Raw genomic sequence first — 22,513 nt, forward strand, 5'->3', positions numbered from 1 at the left:
TTATCAGGGGGGCCCAGGCGGTATAGTGGGCCCCATGAGGCCCTAATTAATATGAGCAATTTCAATATATATTGGTAAAACCTTTGGATATGTTCGGGGTTCTAAAATGAATTTGCTGTGGGACCCCGTAACATCTATTTATGCCACTGATAATAATCAATGTTATCTTTAATCATTTTAACTGTTCAGTTTTTATATTTTCATCCTCAGAAATTCTGTGAATTTATTAAGAATATCACCCTGATATTTTTACACCTTGAGCATCCAAACACAGTTGACTCTGATGGCAGTACAGGGGCTGTTCTGATGAGATATATATAACAATCTGGGAAGTACAGGTATGGGACCTGTTATCCAGAATGCTCTGGACCTGCGGTTTTCCTTATAAGGGATCTTTCCATAATTTGGAACTCCATATTTTTTCTCTTAAAAAATAATTCATACACGAAATAAACCCAATAGGATTGTATTGCCACAAATAAGGATTAATTATATCTTATTTAGGATCAAGTAGAAGGTGCTGTTTTATTATTACACAGAATCATTTTTAAAAATTCAATGCTTATAATGGAGTCTATGGGAGATGGCCTTGGAGCTTTCTGGATAATAGTGTTTCTGGATAACGGATCCCATTCCTGTAGTATCATTTTTTGTGAGGGCTATCCATAGATAAATAGACTTGAAGTTTACAATCTATTAATGTATAATCCCAATGTGGAATAATGGGTAACAAAGCTTAGCACATAGCACATAAACATATTCCACTTTTCAGTAATAAAACAGGAGACACTGAGTCATCTTAAAAAAGTGCATGTACAACACTGCCAGCTGAAAAGAACTGTCATCATTTTAACTAGGAGAGATAAGTTTAGCAAAGGCAGAGCCAATGAACCATCAAAGTATATAACGGAATGAAAAGAGTATCATTTGTCACAGGAAAAGAAAAAAAATGGATCATAAAAATGGAATAATTACCGTATGAGATGTTAGTTACCCTTTTATATATTTGGGAAAACACAGCTAAGAAAGAAATGCTTCTCAGAATACAGTCTCTAGCATTAGAGTTCAGAGGGAGCAGGGAAGTGTGCTATATACACAAATAGCCGGCTAATAAACTGGGAGATCTTTATTGGGAACAAGTGAGCGTGCACCACAGTGGGTGTTTAGTCACTGCTCCAGCAGTGAGAGAACATTGTGAATCCCTCATTGTAAGCTGGATCCTTGTAAATAAACTCTCTTCCAAGTTCCCATAATAGACATGCCCCCCCCCTCCTCTGTTCAAAGGAACACTGAAAGCAATAAATGTTTTAAAAAACCTCTGATTTGCCCATTTTCATTTAACATACAAACACTTCGGGGCAGATTTACTAAGGGTCGAATTTCGAAGTTATTCGAATTGAAATCCTTCGACTTCGAATATTGAAGTCGAAGGATTTTTCACCGAATTTAGCGTTGAACGATAGAAGGAAAATCGAACAATGAAATCCTTCAACGTTTCGAACGATTTTAGCGTACGATCAAAAGATTTTCCTTCGATGTACAAAGACTTAGAAAATGGTTGTAGAAGGTCCCCATAGGCTAACATAGCACTTCGGCAGGTATAATTTGGCGAAGTATTGAAATCGAAGTTTTTTTAAAGAGACAGTACTTCGATCATTGAATGGTCGAATATTCAAATGATTTTTACTTTGAATCGAAGTCGAAGTAAATTCGAAGTCGTAGTATCCTATTCGATGGTCGAAGTATTCAAGAAATTACTTCGAAATTTGAACTTTTTTAACTTCGAAAATCCACTCGAACAATTGCTTCTTAGCTTATCTTAAATTTGGTACAAAAGTATCGAAGTGCACCTGTTGGCTGTTAGAAACAAAAAGTTAGAAATCTTTTTCTGGCTGCTCAGTGCAGGAGATCAAAGAGAAAGTCGGGACATTTCAGTTACAAAACTGAAACTGACTGAGCTGTCAAAAATGGGGCTGTCCCATGAAAAACGGGACAGTTGGTAGGTGTGGATAAAATCTCACAATGTAATCCAATTTAGTATCTGTATTTATTCAACAAAATGGGTACAAAAAGAAAGAACGTAGGTCTAGAATCAGCCAGTCTGCATATCCACTCACTTCTGTGCAGGTACAGAGAGCGGACACAGAAAATGTACAGTTTTTAATTCATGCATATAGGAAGTTACTTATTAGAAAATCAGAGGAGGACATTGTATGGCAAGGTCCAAATTACTCTAGCAACCATGCATTAATTTGAATAAGTTTTTTTTATAATTACCTGTTGTCCTGGGGACCCACTACTATATTGGAATTTTGGAGTAACTTGCATTTTGGGTGTAAAAACAAAACAAAAAGAACATGTAGGCTTTTATCACACAGCACTGATTTTAGCCAAATGCAGCAATAAAGCTCCATCTGTATAAATGAAGTCATACCATTCTGTAAGTAGCTACAGATGCACAGTGACTATACTCACATATTAACTACTGTCATTCCTTTATGTATGGGATCTGTTATCCGGAAACCTGTAAAGCTTTGAATTATGGAAAGGTAGTCACCCATAGACTTCACTGTATCCAAATAATCCAAATTTTTCAAAATGATTTCCTTTTTCTCTGTAATAATAAAACAGTAGCTTGTACTTGATCCAAACTAAGATATAATTAATCCTTATTGGAAGCAAACCCAGTTTATTGGGTTTATTTAATGCTTAGATGATTTTAAGTAGAAGGAAGTGGCAAAACAATCATATTGGGTTAATTTATTGTCTACCTGATTTTTTTTAGTAGACTTAGGGCTCTTACTCATGAGCGTTTTTACCTGCGCTCCCCTGCGTTCCGTTTTTCGGCGTTCAGCCGCAGGGGAGCGCAGGAATAGACGCATTTCATTATTTCAAATGGGGCTGTACTCACACAGGCGCGTGTAGGCGCCGAACGCAGGAAAAATGCAGCATGTTGCGTCTCAACCTGTGTTCGGCGCCTACATGCGCCTGTGTGAGTACAGCCCCATTTGAAATAATGAAATGCGTCTATTCCTGCGCTCCCCTGCGGCTGAACGCCGAAAAACGTAACGCAGGGGAGCGTAGGTAAAAATGCTTAAAGAGTGAGGATACATATTATGGAAAGATCCCTTATCTGGAAAGCCCCAGGTTCCAAGCATTCCGGATAACAGGTCCCATACCTGTATTAACAATATGTACTAAGCATAGCTACTGTAAGTACTGTAAAAATAACTTGTCTCAGTTCACTGCCACCCAAAGAATGGCTGGTCAAATAAAGTGAATTTAGGGTTAGGGTTAATGACACTTTGTAGCAAACTGCTTAGCTACTATGTTTTTAATATGTAATGAAAATAATCAAAACTGTTTCATTTCCCTTGAAGCAATTTAATGAATATGGTATTCTGGTATGTAATGCTCCATTCGCCCTGAACGTGGCCTGCGACTGGAAGAGAGAATTTATAAATTGCCTGCTTGCTAATCAATGGATTGATTAAGTTCATGAGCCCCATAAACAGCTGTTTTCAAAGAAACAACACTAAATTGATTACACAGTTTTACGGTGCTGTGAAATGACAAAGTAGGGCAAGTACAATAAAGTTCTTAAAAGATTTCCTTTAAAAATATTGGGGAAAAAAATATTCATTAGTATCATTGCAGCTAATCTTTAAATGTACCAAATCACCATGCAATTGACCAGTTTGGGCCAACATTAAAGATTCTTCACAGATATCAATTTTCACACAATGGTGTGTCTATAAAACAAATGTACACATTTACACAATTAAAGCCTCCCTTTAGCGTACAAATGCATTGGTTTCCTCAAGCCTGGCTTTATCATTGGCTTCCCATATATTTCCTGTATAGTCTCAGAGGAACAATACTGGCACACAGAACGCCAGAGTTAATTACCTTAACAGTCAGAACACAAAGAGATTTGCATTCCACACCATATACGGTCAATTCAATGCGTACATTTATGGCAGGAAAACTTCTACATTTTATATAACCTGCATCATGTTGACACTGTTTTTTAATATGAATCCAATGTTGTTTTGGGTGTTTTTTTATGTCTATATGCATATGTGGCTCCATAATAAGGAAAGTTTCACTTTAACACATAGCTTGCATTAAGTCATTGGAATAGGAAGCTAGATATCCTGGAAACCATTATTGTTGGCCTGTTATTTAGCACAGTGCTTATAGACCCAAGTGCTTCACTGTAAAAAGGGGAGGTAGGGAATACTCAGAATCTGTGCTATTCTGATCAATTATGGATTTAAAAAATAACTTGTATTTGGATTTTGCTCAGTACTCCTACATGTGATTGATTGACTGCTCAGCAAAGCCCAGCAATTTGTCCACTGCACTCATTATGACCTGCAGATGATATTCTAAGCTGCCCTTACACAAAAAACAAGTAGATCTGTGCCTGATTTGACCTAAAACAAAAACTGTGGTACTGCAGTCCAACTGATATTAGAACAAGAAATCAGATAAGGAACTGTCCGCTAAGCACAGACACACACAACACATATATATAAATCTTGTGTTAAAGAATTTTTATTAATCCATCACTCGTGCATGAGTGACAGATTAATGAAAATTATTTAACACAAGATAAGCATTATACAAATAAGATTGACCCAGCACCCGCAAACAAATATTGGAGCGGGTACCCACTGGTATATATATATATATATATATATATATATATATATATATATATATATATATATATTTGTCTAAATATAAAGGTTATTTACTGAGCAAGAGCCAGGAGTCAGAAAATAGATGTGTGTGGCGTATCACAGCAATAACATGATGAGCTTGCTCCAGTCTAGAATGCAGAAATAATGGCATGCCCACTGTTTGGCTTGAGAGACTGCAAGAAAAGAAGAACCTCGGGAAGAAACCGGCTGTTACAAAGTAGCATTAGGTCACATCTAAGTGTAGACAGATGGTAGCCTAGAAACAAAGCAACATCAATAATATTGGTATGGGCTATTACTGTGACCACTGCAGACTAGCTCAGAGTCAGCCCTGATCCATATAATACAGGTATGGGATGCATTTGCCGGAAACCTTTTATCCAGAAAGCTCCTAATTACGGAAAGACTCCCATAGACTCAATTTTTTCCAAATAATCCAAATTTTTAAAAACCTTCTTTTTCTCAGTAATAATAAAACAACACCTGGTACTTGATCCAACCTAAGATATAATTAATCCTTATTGGAAGCAAAACCCGCCTATTGGGTTTATTTACTTAAATGTTTTTCTAGTAGACGTAAGGTATTAAGATCCATATTACAGAAAGAGCTGTTATCCAGAAAACCCCAGGTCCTGAGCATAATAAATACCGTGTTTTTTAAAGTTTGGAAATCTGAAATATGACATTTTTTTCCATTTTTCACCTGTATGCAGGGCAATGCATAATATGATAAATACAGCAGCCGTACAGAATGAATCAATCACTTCACTCATCATCATCATCATCATTTATTTATATAGCGCTGTCAAGATACGCATACTAAAGGATGTCATTGGTGGTTCCACTAGGTCGGGACAGATCACATGTTCCAGCTGTGTACTGCATTATAACCTTAATTTGCATGGTCACTCCCTAAAATTCCTGTCCTTCAAAAAGTCACAGATTTATTAAGCGGAACTAACCTCACAGAGGCTTTTCAATGACCTAAGACTAGAATTCAGTTCTATTGGTGTCATACACTCTGCAGATGGCACAGTGCCTCAGGACCAACATGATGCCCCTAGAAAATATTAGCAAATATTGGCAACTATGGTAACTGACAACAGCTAGGGCTTGGGTTCTCATATACAGCTGGTTGACTAGGGGAAATATACAATGCCCAAAGGATTCCAGAATAGATCTCTAACTGCCAAAGTGGCTAGAAGCCAAATTAAGTACAGCCCACAGATGGAACAACCATAGTAAATCAAGAGTAGGTGACCTGATATTTATGAGGCACAATATATTCTAAATATCCTGATTGTATAATATTGTAATATGAAATTAGGATATATATACATCTCCTAATTTCATATTACAATATTATATAATCAGGATATTTAGATATCTGGATATTGTATATATATATATATATATATATATATATATATATATATATATATATATATATATATATAGAGTCCCACAGTGCCTGCACTCAAACCAAAGAACGAAGCCAGAGGTGCACGGTCCAAACATTATATATATATCTTTCTACATATATATATTTATTTGTATATGTGGATTATTTGAGTTGTTACGACATCTGGTGTAAATGTAAGTATTTACAATAGCCCCATTAGAAATATATTTACTGATGTGTTCAATACTTATCTATTATATATATATATATATATATATATATATATATAGTATATGTGTTATATAGGATTCCAGAACAATGCACCCAAGCCATTCTGCTTGCTATCTGTTTACAGGTGGGTATGTGACTGATCAGACAATTACCTACATTTTGTTTTTGCACGCTACAAATATGTGTGCAGTTTATATTTGTGTGTGTTTATCTAGTAGATATTTCTACTAGCATTCCTATTAATGTATATATATATATATATATATATATATATATATATATTATATATATATATTATATATATATATATATATATATATATATATATATACACACACGCATATACAGGTGTTATGCCAAATACATATTTCTCCTTACACACTAGCATTCTATGTATTTGTTTTCAAGGGGACACTTTCTGGTAACAGCGAAATGTCAGAATCAAAAAGATAAGTACCAAAATAATCACCACATAAAACATGTCATTCTGTTTTGCTTTTCTCTTGATTCCCAGTGTAAGTAACATTGATAGAGGGCAATTATTTCCCATTTGTGCTTCTGGATTTCAGCATTAAGTGACTAAGGTCAGCGAGTAGCGCTAGACTTTAAAAGGCATGAGATTTCCATTTCATCCAAAGATGAAAGAGTAATAGTGGGGAATTATAAAGCTTTATGGAGGATCTAACAATAGGGGCTCTGGCCAATCTAGGCAGATGCAGGTGTCTGAGCTGCAAGGATTGCTGTGCTGGAGACTGAAAGCAAAAATCTAGCAATATTGAAAATTTAGCAAGCAATGCAATCTCTGCAGGGAACAAACATTCCCATTAGCATATTTATAAGGCTGCCTATTCCACCAGAGGGAGGAAAACTAATGCTAAATACACAATAGGACACCAAACTTTAAGCAACTTGTCTATTTATAACCTGATTTTACATGAAGCCGGCCATTAAGTTTCACACTGATATATAAAGAACATGGATGACACATATGCATATACAGACAGTAGGCTTTAAGGGTGAATTTTGCTCAGCACAGTGCAATATGATAGATAATACTTTAAGGGAATTCTACTACATCTGCTGGTTACATCAACATTCAAAAGACCCTGTGAAACTGAATAATCCATTGGCTCTTTATGCACATTTTACTCACTGCTGTGAGCTTTGTCACTGGATTTTCATCCTATGTAATGCTAGTTCTTGTGTTTGTCCTGACAGGCTGGCTTAATAAGCAGGGACACTGGGTGTAACACTGATCTAGGCAAAGCTATGGAGCCAGCATCTAGGGACCTAGGATCTAGGAAGCCAGGATTTAGGCTGATGATCAAGAGAAATATGGAATCTGTTATCCAGAAAGCTCAGGTTACAGAAAGGCCATTTCCTATAGACTCCATTGTATCCAAAAACCCCAAATATTTAAGAATTACTTCCTAAAACCAGCTTATTGGGTTTATTTAATGTTTACATGACTTTCTAGTAGACTTAAGGTATGTAGATCCAAATTAAGGAAAGATCCGTTATCCATAAAACACCCAGATCCCGAGTATTCTGGATAACAGGTCCCATACCTCTATATATTTATTATATATGTATATAATGTATATGTATACTCATTTCCTCTTTGATAGGCTCCTAATTTTTGCTTATAAATATATATATATATATATATATATATACAGTAGAAACCCCATTTTTTTTTTCGTTTTTCAGGGGGATTAGAAAACAAATGGTGTAAAATCAGGGTAATCCATTATGTAAATATATAAGTGCGAACAAAATTATGTAAAATAAGGAAAAACGTAAAATCAGTGTTTGCAAAATTGAGGTTTCACTACAATCGAAAAACATGATATCTGTTCAAGAGTAGCCAAGAAAAAAAGCTAAAAGTAATTTGATGGCACCAATTCATTTTTTTTTTGGATAGCTAAAATAATGCTAAAATTCCAGTCTAGACCCTATTAGAATGGAGCTTCCATTTGTTGGTTCCCTCCCATACAGTCCAAACAATACAGACATATTGCATGGTTTATTGTAAATTATTAAAGCAAATAAAGAATAAGCTAATCTATCTTTAACGACTGACCTCTGTAGTAAACTAAGATTTTTTTTCCACTTGATATTACTATAAGACTATTGATAGTTTACACATCTTCTTCCTATTGTTTTTATTTTATTTAAAAGACACATTGAGATATTATGGGTCATACAAAAAAAAAAATAAAAGGTTAGCTGAGGATAGCTATGCGATGAGAATAGTGACCTTTGTTCAAAGAGAAAGGAGAATCTGGTCAGTACATGATGGAAAGTCATATCCAATGATAGCCTCTAATGGAGCGAGAGTGCCACTTTAGAGTTTCTCTATGGTTTGAATTAAAGGGTATCTATCTCCTCATCTTTGTGGTGCCCTAGCAATATCATGACTCCAGTAACGTTAGATCAAAGGAGAAAATTGCTTTATTTTGAACTATCCAGTCATAGTGACATGCAGAGAAAGAGGACACATCTTTGTAAGTGCTAGCATATTGTCCCCCGGGGCTTGCCGTCCACTACAATAATGCTCCAGAGACCAATTAGTCAGTGGACAGTTCTCACCACACCTGCTAGTACACTGGATTCAACTAAAATAGTCAGTCAGATTTAGAAAAGACAAACTGGTCTCTGTTATTGTTTATCTGCATGTAGTACAAAGATGCAAGCTTTAGAATTGTACTATTATGCACAAAGCACAAGCAAGTTAACGTTTAGTAATATGTAGAGAGTGATATTCTGAGACAATTTGCAATTGGTTTTCATTTGTTATTATTTGTGGTTTTTGAGTTCTTAAGCTTTTTATTCAGCAGCTCTCCAGTTTGCAATTTCAGCAATCTGATAGCTAGGTTTCAAATTACCCTAGCACCCACACGTTGATTTGAAGAGACTGGAATATGGAATAGGAGAGGACCTGTATAGAAAGATGAGTAATATAAAGTAGCAATAACAATACATGTGTAGCCTAAGGGTAAGGCCACACTGGGCATTTGGGGAGATTTGGTTGCCTGGCGACTAATCGCATCGTATTTGCGGCGACCAATCTCCCCAAACGCCTTCCCTCACTCTGCGCTGGCTAAAATGAAAAAACGTTGGCGCCAATGACACGTGGTGGTTCGTTTTCTGACGTCGCCGACCAATCTCCACAAACGGCTACCCTCACTCTGCGCCGGCTAAAATGAAAAAAACACCGGTACCAATCACACGCGGCGGTCGTTTTCCGAAAACGTTTTTTCATTTTAGCCGGCGCAGAGTGAGGGAAGGCGTTTGGAGAGATTCGTCGCAACAAAGACGAGGCGATTAGTCGTCAGACGACCAAATCTCCCCAAAACGCCCAGTGTGGCCTTACCCTTACAGAGCATTTGGGTTTTTTTTAGATGGAGTCAGTGACCCCATTTGAAAGCTGGAAAGAGTCAGAAGAAGAAAACAAATCATTCAACAACTATATAAAATAAATAATGAAGACAAAGTGAAAAGTTGCTTAGAACTGGCCATTCTATAACATGCTAAAAGTTAATGTAAAGGTGAACCACCCTTTTAAAGCATATTCCTCTCATGGTGGTTGGCATCCTTTACCGAGGTAAAAGTCTTTAATGATAATGGCTTGTGAGATTTCTCATTTTGCAGGAAAGCAGGGGACAGGGAAGCTGAAAATGGCCACTAGGCTCTCTCAGCATAAATCCATAAGATTTAGGCCATGGCTAAACTAAAAAAGGTCATAATCTACCCCAGGGAACAATAGGGGGTACATTATATAAACATACTATGTTTCTTTAAGAGACACACAAAAACTCTTATTTTGTAGAGGAAGGAAAAACAAGACATTTTTTATATAGCAGTAGAGCATTTGCACATACATTGTTCCTCTTTCCTTTGCACCTGAACAATTTCCAACTTTCTAAAGAGCTGGAAATTATCCAGTAATCAGAGCTTGCGGAATTGTCTGAAGCTCAGTAGGCTGAAAGAAATGTGCTGCCTGCTAAGCAGAAGAGACATCTGCAGTCAGTGATAGCTGGTATCCCAGCGATGGACAATAGTCAGGCACAACGCAAACATTGGCAACAAGCACATTATCTCTTATTACAGGTATGGGACCTGCTATCCAGAATGCTCAGGACCGGGGGCTTTCCAGATAACAGAACTTTCCGTAATTTGGATCTTCATACCTTAAGTCTACTAGAAAAACGTGTACTGTAAACATAAAATAAACCCAATAGAGATTAATTATATCTTAGTTTGGATCAAGTACAAGCTACTGTTTTATTATTACAGAGAAAAGGGGAATCCGTTTTAAAAATTTGGATTCTTTGGATAAAACGGAGTCTATGGGAGACAGTATTTCTGCAATTCGGAAGCTTTCTGGATAACAGATCCCATACCTGTATATGTAAAAATGGGTCTGCCCTGTAAGCCTTTAAAAGGAGAATATGGGATTCTTATGTGTGTCTGCAAACTCTGGATGATCGTGAGTTAAGTACTTTAGTGCTATTAAAAGCAAATTTCTTCACTATTAAAAAGTGAAGAAATTTCCCTACAGTGGAAGCATCAGGGCCGGATTTACATAGTGGGCACCCCTAGGCCCACTGCCTTTCATTGCCCCTGTCCCCTCCCCTTTATTCGTGCAAATTTTCATCATCTGGACTGGAGAAATGGGGATTGGCGCACAGGAAATTTAAAAAATTATTGTATCTGCCGCGCATCCACAGTGTTTTTGAACCAATGTGGTTGTGGTTTGGCAGCATGCCGCCCCCCCTAAAATCCTGCTGCCCAAGGCCCGGGCCTATGTGGCCTTACCAAAAAATCCAGGCCTGGGAAGCATATTTCTTAAAAACAATGTGACTGTGGGTCCTATTTATAAACTGTAGAAACGTGAGTGGCGTTAGACAGACTTTTACCGTGTTTTGGAAACAGAACTGGCTAAGCAAAAAGCATCTAAGTGCAGTTACAGAGCTCTTGATATCTCAAAACTAATAAAAATCCAATCAGTTAACAAGTAAAGGTATGGGACCTGTTATCGAGAATGCTTGCGACCTGGACCTTTCCGTAATTTGGATTTTCATGCCTTAAATCTATTAGAAATGTAAATGTAAAATCATGCTTCCAGAAAGGATTCGTTATATCTTAGTTTGGATCAAATTAAAAGGTACTGATTCATTATTACAAAGAAAAAGGACATTATCTTCAAAAATGTTCACAATGAAAGAAAAAGGAACAAGAACATGGTATAGGATCTATTATCTATGAAACCCATTATCCAGAAAGATCCAAAGTACAGCAATGCCATTTCCCATACTACCCTATTTAAACATAGTTCTTCGTTTTGGACTCATTTCCTCTAGTAAATAAAGAGACAGAAGCTAACATAAATCAATGATGATGGCCAAACCATTGAATGAAACCATTAATAATTAAGATTTACTAGCTACAGGGAATGATCCAAACCCTATCCAGAAAACACCAGTCCCATACCTTATGCATAACAGATGCCATACCTGTATATGTATAATTACACAAGTGCATGAAACATGCTCTCAAGTAGGGTTGCTACATGTCTGGATTTCACCCGGACAGCCCGGTTTTTGAAAGGACTGTCCGGGTGACTAGGAACTAGGGACTAGGAAATCCGGACAAGCCATTAAAGTTAATGACATGGCGATCAGTTGCTAATCACTGCCCTTGATGTCATCTGCCCCACCCCCTAACATCATCCACTGCGCCCGATGATGTCATCCATGCGCCCCATGATGTCATCCGCCTGCCCCTTTTCCACTATTGAAAAATGTGGCAACATTACTTTCAGGTAACCTACTGTAGGGGACTGATAAATAGTGTCCTCATTTGCTGTGTATTCCCCTAAACTTTGGCCACCACAGGGGCCCTTACTATAATGGAGGGGGTAATTCTCCCCTTCCTGGGTCACAGTATGACCCCTAGCCATTCCTAGTTTGGCCACTAGGTATCATTGTGTAATACTCTGTAATATATATTGAATGAGCCATGATGTCTCAGGGCTTTTGCCAGAGACTCCAATAAGTGGAAGGGAATCACTTTTGGAGCATATTTTTAGTGTAGGACTAGTAAGGGACAGCTAGATCCTGTCATAGGTCTCTCTAGGAGAGAAAGTCATTTTAGTCCCTGCTGTCACAGAGAACCAGTGACAGGTTATAGGGATTAGCCAGATTCTCACCTGGGTTCCACATCAGAGGTGTCCCCGAGAAAGCAAGAGAAACTCTTTGTGACTGCATGATACGCCTCTATCAAGCTGTTTAGAGGGATTACTCTGCTAATGGTGTTCATTGTATGTACTGACTACTCCATGGCTAAGATCTGGATTGTTGCTATATTCTGCTTCTGTGGATCTGTTCTAATAAACCAGTTTGGACCACGGGTGCCCATTGTTTAAAAATACTACTGATTACAGTGTATTACACCTTGCCTCCACACCTACAAACCCTGAAAATAACAGGTCTCAAATTTAGAGGTAAAGCTTTTCATTAGAGTAATGGTGCCACTCGCTTTACTATAGCCTTACACTACTATATGTCACTTTGTATTTCTTATTGTCCATTTTAATATGTAAGCATTATCATCACTGGCACTACAGTTTATGCTGGTATTATTATTATTATTATTGTGTGCTGAGCTGCAAAGTCACTGCAGAGGGAGAGGTGCCAAACCTGTAACACAGCTTGTTGCTCCACCACACACTGAGCAGAGACAAGCAGAACTGATTCACATGCAGCATCTAATGTGCAATAAATCTTCCACTTACTGTCTCAGCAATGTCAGTGCCATTACTAATCCATATTATCCCAGTCTGGAAAAGTAACAATTTCTCACTTAGAATGCACCTGTGTCTACAATCCCTTGTGTAGTGAGAAATGGCAGGTGTACAAATGTAAAACGGCACCCAATGTAACTATAAGTCATCCTAGTGGTAGTACTAGTGGTGCACCTGCAGGATCGATCATTACCCTTAATTAGCGGCATTATGATTGAATTGCCACAAGCTTTAAAACCACAGCATCTGCTGATGCAATGGTTGCGCCCGACTGCTGCTGTTAATTCTCCGCTGAGAGCAAAAGAAAAGTCCCATGTATTTATAAATTCTTCAGTGCAAATTACTACTGGTAGTGCCAAATGTTAATACCCCCATCCCGTAATCCTAATTGCTGATACCCCCAGCCAGTCTGCATTTGTGGTCATGTGAAAATAAACCTTTTTTGCATCTAGGTTCAGGATTTCATTCTACTGAGCATATGCATCTGGAACATAGAAAATGCCAACATGGCAGTCCTGAAGTATTACCCCAGCACAGGGCAGTTTTCAGTGAACAGGAGACCAGGGTCTCGAGTAAGTGGTTATAATCCTTCTCCTTTAATAGAAGAAAATCTCTGTACCAACAGTAAACTAAACCCCATATACATGAGTAGGCCTGGCGCACCCAAATATGCATTGCTACATGCAATTCTCTATAATGTTGACAGGACACAATATTATACATATTACCAGATACAAAGCAAAACAGGTATGTAAGAGTGGACCATTTGACTGCCAATTTCAATTTAAGGCTAATGATTTTGCGTACAGTATTTCAAGAATGGCCTAGAAGCACACAAGTTTTAAATCCATGCCTGTTCACGGTTGGTGGGAGATACGTAGGCATACTCCCTCCTGTCCCCTAAACCATGGCTATAAGCAGCGGGTCTAGTTATACACCAGACCGGTAAATGCTATTTGCTGTTTGGTTGCCATAAAGTAAACTTACATTAACTTAATAACATTTAGCATGATGACATTACTCCAATCATATAAGACCTGTCAACCATCTCAGATTTTATAGGAGTCACTTGTATTCATACCACCTGTGGAGGAAGAGCAAGGTTGTGGTGTCCACAGCCATTGCAAAAAATTACCCACATTCAGTTTCCGGGAGAAAGACTCTCTGTTTTACTAGCACTTTAGCTGTGATCAAGTGTATTTTATTCCTCTGCAGTGCTAATAAGTTACAGTACTCTTCTGAAATCATCCTATTGGTGTCAGCATAAGTGCTACTTTATACAAGAACCTGGTATGGAGTTTGCCTAGTCATCTGGGTCTATTTAATAAGTTAGCCCAGCATTACATGCACAAATATATGGCATGTTCCCACCAACTAATGCTTTTTTACATTTTTTAATTTTCAGCATGCATGCATGTATATCTTTATATACACTAAGCTACATAAACACAGCACTGTGAATTTATAACATATATTAAAACAGGTATGGGACCTGTTATCCAGAATGCTCTGGATTTCCAGATAAGGGGTATTTCAGTAATTTGGTTTGCCATACCTCAAGTCTACTAAAAAAATCATTTAAAGGAGAAAAAAACTCTTATTAAAAAAACACAGCTAGGCTTGGGGGGGAGGAGGGTCTATGTGGGGTAGGGTTTTTTAATAAGGGGTTTGTTCAGTTTAATTAAACCCAATAGGATTGTTATGTCTGTGACATTATATCTTAGTTGAAAGTAAGTACAAGCAGACCCTCTCTCTAATTAAATTTGCCAGTGCACAGTAAAAATAATTAATTTTGTACCAGGTGGGCCATCCGAACATTGTACTGATATTCAGGTGGTGGGTCCCACCAAAATCAAAAGAGCACTGGTAAGAGCCCACCGCTCGCATCACTCTACACCTGCCCATAGTGCTGTGTACCTCACATAAACCAGTGGAGGCTGACACTGAGTACAAGATACTGTTTTAATATAATAGTGAAAAATGAAATACATTTTAATAATTTGAATTATTTGATTAAACTGAAGTCTATGGGAGATGGCCATCCTGTAATTCAAAGCATTCTGGATAACAGGTTTCCAGATAAGGGAAATAGTACACACCAGTGGTGCAAATACCTTCCAACATTTTGGAAGTAAAAAAGCTAAATTTTTTGACCAGGCCCCTTTCTGTGGCCACACCCCCTAATTACCATGTTCATTTTACAAAATTTGGCAGGTTGTGAAAGTTTGAAAATATTTCTCCTTATCTAAACTGTTTTTTTGTGTCTCAAAATTATCGTATTTGTACATGTTAGCTGTTCTGTGCTCTCTGCTGAAAGCCAATTAAGTTAGAAAATGTGTTTCTTTTTCTGGCAGAGAAAATAGAGACTTTCCAGTACAAATGAGGGACTGCAGGTTGAGCTGTCAAAAGACAAACTGTCCCTCTGAAAAAGGGACAGTTGGGAGGTATGCAAATAGTGCAATAAATAAATATAAAGATATAGTTACAGATATTAATTAAAAATGTGTTATGAGTCACAGGAGAAAGGTCCCTTCCTTGTAGCAGCTTACAGTCACCAAGCCACTAAAAAAACAAATTGAGCATTAATGGCAGCACAGGAGAGGTCTGCAGGTTTATGCAGGCTTTATTATAATTATATTATAATTTTTATTTATTATAATTATTATAATGCCCAAAGTTGCAAGGAAGTGAAGGGGTATCAGGAAGGGCGTAGACTGGAGGTGCAGGGAATTGAAGGACTTCAGGGTAAAATTATTTCCCGTATCACACACAGAGCTCTATGGCTGAACAACAAAAGGTACCACAGAATAGTTTATATCCTCATCACTAATATAAATGCTCTTTAGAAAAATGTGGTCATGTTCTGGGCAATCCCTGGGTGTTTTTCACATTTTACACAACACCATAAAACCCCCAGTAAATGTCATACTGTACAAACCTTAGTTGTATATTACTATATAAAACCCCTACACAGCACAAAGCTCGGAAACTCCCTTTCACCACTGGTGGGCCACTCCCAGCCTGGTACTGAATAATCATGAGGAACTTCAGCAGGAAAAGCCACAGGAACTGATAGAGTAACCGACAGGATGATTTAAGGGGGGATAACAGAATGGACTAAAAGGTCACAAAAAATAAACTTGCTGAGAGCAATGATTACTGATCAGAGATGCCCAATATTTAGTCAACTATAACCCTTAACAGCATGTCGAATTGCCACTGCACCCTGACCCATGCCATAGCACATCAAAAAATGTCATTTTAAAGGGGAACTATATCGAAAATTAAAATTGAATATAAGCTTCAGAAATGATGTACCATTTCATCAAGTTTATCTTGTCTAATCCTCTCTCAGCATCTGTTTCTCTTCATTCTGTCTTCATGCAGGAGTTTTGTGTCATATGAATGATCCAATATATCTTATAGGGGGCTCCTTTTGCCTAAAAGATGTATTAGAGCTCACTCTATTAAAATCACCAGACATCATCATGTCTCTCTACATACAGGAATTGTGCAAAAGGCAGTTATTTTGTTAGATTTTGTTTGTACTGGAATCAGTTATTTGAGTGAGCTCTAATACATCTTTTAGGGTAGGGACGCACTTTGGGTGACTCGGAATACGTAGTGTCGCGTATGCCATGCCGCAGGCGATTTTTCATCATAGCCAACACAAGACAGAGGTAAGGCATTCGGGGAGATAGGTCGCTGCAAGACGAGTCGATTAGTTGCCAGGCGACTAAATCTCCCTGAATCGCCCGGTGTGCCGCTACCTTTAGGAAAGGAACCCCTCCCTATAACATATATTGGATCATTCATCTGACACCCAACTGCTGCATGAAGACAGAATGAAGAGAAACAGATGCCGAGAGAGGAATAGGGAGGATAAACTTGATTATTTGAGAAACAATGCAGAATTTTTAATTGATCGTATTTAGAAAGTTTAGAAAGTTTCTATGTCAGTGTGACGAACCTTCATTTTTGCGATAGTTCCCCTTTAATATGCACTATTCATTGTCAGAGTCACTGATTCTCACTAGGGGGCCCAGCAAAAAATATAATAGCCCTGAAGTGAAATCTCGTGGGAGTAGAGTGACATCTGGACATTGCATATGAAAAGAGGTAATCACTGGCGTGAGTTGAGCTAAAAGACCCCTTGAGTGCTACTAAAGGTACTGTCCTTACTATACACTTACATTCTGTGCCACTGAGAAGTCACTTTAATTTATACTTATCTGGAACTCTCTGATCTACACGTATGTTTATATGCCTTTATCCAGACTGATAATTACACATTCAGTCTGTGTACATAGCCCCTAATCCCCTTATCGTTGTGGTTTTTAGAATAACATTTAGCAGCCCAGTCTATAAATAGTTGTAGGTTATCTTTAATAGGCACTGTATTGCAGGCATCCTTGAATAGTAATGTTCAGTGACATGCCATTAATACAAGTGACCGGACTTCACCTTGATGGAAATATTATCTCTTTGCTCTTTGGCAGCCAGAATGTGCAGTGAATGGGATCCATGCATACAGCAGCCCTACTGGGGAAAGTTGTTAATTAAATGCCTCTCTCCAGCAGCTGCTCCTAGTGCCTGGGGGGTTAGAGCTTCTCGCACCACATCAAACTGGTGAGGCACCAGTACAAGCAATGCCCCAGGAGGAAGCCCCACTATACTGTATATAGTTTAGTAGGGCAGGATCTTGCAGTCCCGTTGTACAAAAGCTTTTTGCAGCTCAGATGTATAAAATGAATGCCTGGATCACCAAGAAATGATTTATGAACGGTGAAAATTGTTATGCGGGTACATCTGATACAATGTGAGATGTTTCATTTGCTACACTCAATAGGTCTATCCTGTGTTCCAGGGCAGTGATGTATATTACAGAGGTAACTTGGAATGTTGTTGGCATCTCTAATGCATGCCATGATCCTAAACCACTGTCAGGGGAGGCTGCTGGGAGTTGCTGTCCAGCAGATACAGCTGGAGGGTCACTCTGATACACAGTATGTGTGCCGGATGCATTACAGCAGGGGTGCCCAAAACGTAGATCGGGATGTACCAGTAGATCTTTAGCTGATGATCAGTAGATCTCAAGACACTGCTTGACTTAATCACCCTCCTGTTTTCTTGTTTTCATTTAGATATTTATTCTGTTACATAAGAAATAGATTTTTAATAGAGCAATATAAATTCTCTTATAAATCAATTTAATATTTAAGTAATATTTTCCTTGGAACAGAATGCTAACAGTGATACTATGGATGTAGATCATAACGGGACATCATCACTAAAAGTAGACCCCACATCAGTAAAGTATGGGCGCTCCTGCATTACAGGAAAGATGCAGTTTAGATATATGTATATAGAGGTGGCATTTGATTATGGGATAATATAACCCACAACTGGAAAATACAAAGACATTAAGGGGGTTATTTGCTAAACTCCGAATACCCAAAATTCCCTGAATTTATTAAACCCAGAGGGCTAAAAAGCCCAAATAAAAGTTAATGGGAACAGTCCCATTGATTTGTGGTTGTGTCGGGGGTTTCGGGGGAAATTCACAATGTTTTCGTGTGAAAAGTCCAAAAAATTTGGAGTTTTCAGGGAAAATACATGAAAAAAATCGTGAAAATCTGAGTTTTTCCCGCAAAGCAAATTTTCGGGAAAATTTTATAATAAATAAGCGTTAAAAACCCGAGCGGCTTGGATCGGAGTTTGTAGCAGCCGATATTGAGATAAATTCGGACCTTGATAAATAACCCCCTTAAAATCAGCAAAGAGTTTGGGAAGTTGTCAGTGATTTCTAATATCTGATTTATTGTAAGAGACAATATCCACTATTCCATGTACTGTATGTGATAAAATTACTTTGTGATAGGGTGAAAGAAGACTGTGAATTCTGAAACTGAACCCAATAAGCTGACAATCAGGTGAGACTGAGAAGCAATGAGTAGTAGTATAGTAGCCCTACTGTACAATCCACAGAAGCCTCAGTTAGACAAGTGCACCCATCCCCAGAGCGCCCTGTATCCCACATCCCATAGAAATAAAGCGCGAGTGCTGGAGATTACCTGAAAGTGCTCCCTCCCAGCGCACAGACGTGTGACAGTCAGCAGCCGGCAGTCACTCGCATAGCAGGGAGGCGCAACAGGCGAAAGTTTGCAGTTGGGCGCAGTTGATCGGTTGGCAGTTGTACTTGGCGCTAAGTCCCAGCGGAGCTGCTTCAGTTTTTATCTGCTCTTCGCCGCCGCACTTCCTCTACTGCTGAAGTCACGGACAAAATATGTTGCTGCATGTTCAGTGCGACCACATCCTCCGCGAGTTCCTATAGCGTGTGCTCGCACTCCTCCCAGCAGGGCCAAGAGATGCCTGGGCAGGAGCTGTGGGCAGAGCAATTGAATCCAGATCAAGAATGAGAGAGAAGTGGCAAGTTGAGAGCAGTCGTTTGGAATGAGCGCCGAGCTTCTCCCAGCGACTGCAGCCTGTCTGTCCGCTCCTACAGGAAATCCTCATCTCCCAACCTCTGGCGCCCCCTCCCTTCCCTCTCACTCCAATGTATCCAATGCCTTTATTAGCTCCCAATCATACATCTACTACTTCTCTTCTGTTTCTAAAGAGCCTTCCCAGTGCAATTGTCAACTTTTCACCTGTGTCCTAGTGCACTCACAGTCAGGGCCGGATTTACCCTCCTTGCCCCCCTAAGCCCAGCTACTGTGCCGCCTAGGGATGTAGCGAACCGCCGATAATGTGTTCGCGAACGCCGTTCGCGAACACCGGCAAAAAATGCGAACAGTTCGCGAACAGTTCGCGAACTTCGAACATCCGAAAATCGTTCGATTCGAACGATCGAAGGATTTTAATCGTTCGATCGAACGATTTTCGTTCGAATCGAACGAAAATCGTTCGATTTTAGCGACCGAATGGTCGAATGGTCGAACGATTTTGACGCGAACGCCTATTGGCAAACGTCGCGCGACGTTCGCGAACTTGCGGCGGACGCGAACAGCCGATGTTCGCGCAAACAAGTTCGCCGCAGAACAGTCCGCGACATCCCTAGTGCCGCCTCCCCCCGCGCGCATTTTCTGGATGTGAATCTTTTTCGAATCAGGACATTTATGCAAAAGTGGATCAGATGGATCAACTAGCAGTTAGGCTTGTTTGAGATATATCTATATATATTCTCTATATATAGACACCTTTTTATACATAGATGCAGAGAGAGATGTGTCCCTTGTTTTGATAAGTTTGTCAATTGTGCTACAGTGGGCAGCCGCAGCATCAGTTAAATATTTATTATAAAATAAAAAAGTCAAATCTTGGCAGCAGCATCATTTTTGTAGTTCCTATTTCTCAGCAGACATTATCCCTTATAATACATGAGTGAGGCAAGCCTATTATATTTTCCTTTCTTAGCATTTTCTTTTTTATTTTATACATCATTACTTTTCTATGTGCACATCCCTCTCTTTCTATTTCACAATTTTTTCTGTCCTGCTACTTACAGTACATGGCATTCTCTCCAGTTTGTCCTTTGCTCTCCTTATTCTCCTAGAGTCTCCAAACTTTCACCCCCCCCCCAAGTTTTGGTCCTATCTTCAGTGAAGCATTGGTGGTTTAGTGGGCGGACAGCCATAATTTATACTTTGCTTTTCTTTCCTTCTTTGTGCTCAGATTTGTGGTAGGAGCCTGCTTGCTTGCGCGCCTTCGTGCGTCTATCTCTCTCACAAGATAACAGAGACAGACGTCACGCACGCAGCACAAGCCTGAGCCAGGAGAAGAAACCGATCGCAGAACAAAGAGTTTAAAGGCGCCCACCTCACTGAACCACCAATGTGCGATCACGGATCACCTGTCATTTCGGTGGGTGTGTGGAGGGGGATGAGTGTGCGCGTGTCACTGTGAGTGGATCGGACAGGGGAAGGGAGCCGGTACTTTTTTAAAAAAAATTGTAAAAAAAACAAAAAACGCTGCAAGAGAAAAAAATAAATAAAGGCTGCTTATTGTAATTATATGGTCTGGGGCCTGCCAATGGCTGGGCCAGTCCGACCCTGTTCTTGCCGCCCTAGGCCCGGGCCTAGGGGGCCTTTCCCTAAATCCGGGCCTGCTCACAGTTCATAGGAGCCATGCTGTAGCTTTAGATATGAGTCCAGTCTGTCTATTCCATAAATACTCCCTTACCTATAATAGTCCCAGCTCTGACCAGCCACATGTGGGGGTAATTTATCAACACTGGGCAAATTTGCCCATGGGCAGTAACCCATGGCAACCAATCTAACTGCTACATTCATTGTTCTACTTGCAGCTGGCTTCAAAAAGCTAATCACTGATTGGTTGCCATAGGTAACTGCCCATGGGCAAATTTGCCCAGTATTGATAAATGAGCCGACAGTGTCTATTCAACAACAGCTAACATTTAACAAGGGTCACAGCTCTGGATATGGAATACTGGATATATAGTGAATAAAGTACCCCCTCTTGTAAATTATAAGGATATTAGAAGTTACCGAGGAGTTTCATGAGTTTCATGTTTTTATACAGGTCATGGAACTCCTCTGTAACTTCTAATATCTTCATATTTTGCAACTGGGGGCACTTATTTATTATAATACACAAATTTTAGTGTGTCATTTGACAGAAATGACATCAGAACTCACCGCAGGCCTGGACTGGGAGTCAAAATAGGCCCTGCCAAACGCCTTCCCTCACTCTGCGCCGGCTAAAATGAAAAAAAGCCGGCGCTAATCACACGCGGCGGTTCGTTTTCCGAAGTCGCCCAAAGTCTTGAAAAAACACTGGTGCTAATCACACGCGGTGGTTCGTTTTCCGAAGTTGCCCAAAGTCTTCGGGCGACTTCCGAAAACTAATCGCCGCTTCTGATTAGCACCGGAGTTTTTTTATTTTAGCCGGCGCAGAGTGAGAGAAGGCGCTTGGGGAGATTGCTTGCCGTAAAGACAAGGCGATTAGTCGCCAGGCGACCAAATCTCCCCAAAACGCCCAGTGTGGCCTTACCCGAAGGTTGATTAATAAGTAGCAGCTACAAATAGACAATAGTATCTATTGTTACAGCTACAAATACATAATAGAGATAATTGGCTTTGTTAAGTATTTTTCTGGCATTTTGTAGCCACAACAAGTAGCCACTACTAGTAGAGCTACTAATAGCAGCTCCTTGTTGTGGCTACAATATAGCCTGCTTTCTAAAGTAGTAGCGATCTGATTGCCCCCAAGTGCTTACCTTTCCAGCACAGTGGGGTGTCCAGGGCGGGGCGCACTAGAAGAGCCAAATTTAAAGCTGCTTTTGAAAAACTGAAATTTGTCTCTTAAAGTTATCAGGAGCCCCTGGTAACCTCTGAGTTTTTG

The 22,513-nt window shown here is 39.3% G+C and overlaps 1 protein-coding gene across 1 annotated transcript in view; it reads right to left on the reverse strand.

Moving 5' to 3' along the window:
• rftn1.L (raftlin, lipid raft linker 1 L homeolog) overlaps positions 1-19,794 on the reverse strand; it is a 198,205-nt gene extending 178,411 nt beyond the window's left edge. Inside the window, exon 1 of the mRNA XM_018267434.2 lies at positions 19,225-19,794. The gene's annotated coding sequence lies outside the window, so the exon portion shown is untranslated. The remainder of the gene's footprint in view (positions 1-19,224) is intronic.
• Between the last annotated feature and the right edge of the window lie 2,719 nt (positions 19,795-22,513).

This window comes from Xenopus laevis, chromosome 6L (genome assembly GCF_017654675.1).
Source record: "Xenopus laevis strain J_2021 chromosome 6L, Xenopus_laevis_v10.1, whole genome shotgun sequence".
Taxonomy (NCBI): domain Eukaryota; kingdom Metazoa; phylum Chordata; class Amphibia; order Anura; family Pipidae; genus Xenopus; species Xenopus laevis.